The sequence below is a fragment of the Orycteropus afer genome, unplaced genomic scaffold (genome assembly GCF_000298275.1).
Source record: "Orycteropus afer afer isolate SDZICR_OR568_19922 unplaced genomic scaffold, OryAfe1.0 scaffold00013, whole genome shotgun sequence".
In the NCBI taxonomy this organism is placed as follows: domain Eukaryota; kingdom Metazoa; phylum Chordata; class Mammalia; order Tubulidentata; family Orycteropodidae; genus Orycteropus; species Orycteropus afer.
This window is the reverse complement of record NW_006921600.1, coordinates 4,694,842-4,695,749: the sequence shown is the minus strand read 5'-3', so window position 1 is coordinate 4,695,749 and position 908 is coordinate 4,694,842. Positions and strand designations below refer to the sequence as shown.

General features: G+C 40.6%; 1 protein-coding gene across 1 annotated transcript in view; it reads right to left on the bottom strand.

Moving 5' to 3' along the window:
• The window catches only part of USH2A (usherin), a 1,482,371-nt gene that overhangs the window by 746,962 nt on the left and 734,501 nt on the right, over positions 1 to 908 (bottom strand). The gene's annotated exons all lie outside the window — the stretch shown is intronic.

Sequence of the window (908 nt, the reverse complement as noted above, 5' to 3'; positions counted from 1 at the left end):
AGAAGGATGTCATGCTTGGTAGGGTGGAGGGTCGACGAAAGAGGGGGAGGCCTTCAATGAGATGGGTTGATACAGTGGCTGCAATGATGGGCTCAAGTATAGCTGGGATTGTGGGGCTGGAGCAGGCTTGGGCAGTGTTTCATTCTGCTGTGCATGGGGTCGCTATGAGTCGGAAACAACTCGACGGCCCTTAACAACAACAACAACAACAACCATATGATCTACTATGCTGGGAGTAACAAGGTGAAGAGGAATGGCATGGCATTCATTGTCACAAAGAATGTTTCAAGATTTATTCTGCAGTACAATGCTGTCAGTAATAGGATACTATCCATATGCCTGCAAGGAAGACCAGTTATTACTACTATTATTCAAATTTATGCACAACCACAAAAGCCAAAGACAAGGAAAGTGAAGATCTTTACCAACTTATACAATTTGAAATTGACCACACATGCAATCAAGATGTGTTAATTATTACTGGTGATTGGAACACAAATGTTGGCAACAAAGAAGCATCACAGTAGTTGGAAAATATGGCCTTGTTGATAGAAATGATGTTGGAGATCAAATGATAGAATTTTGTAAGACCAATGACTTACTCATTGTAAATAACCTGTTTCAACACAAAAAATGATGGCTATATACGTGGAATTCACCAGGTGGAATACACAGGAGTCATATCAACTACATTTGTGGAAAGAAGCAATGGAGAAGCTCAAATATCTTCAGCCAAAACAATGCTAGGAGCTGACTGTGGAACAAATTTTCAGTTGCTCCTATGCAAGTTCAAGTTAGAGGTGAAGACAATTCAGTCCACAAGAGCCAAACTACAACCTTGAAAATGTCCCTCCTGAATTTAGAGACCATCCAAAGAACAGATTTGATGCATTGAACACCAATGACCG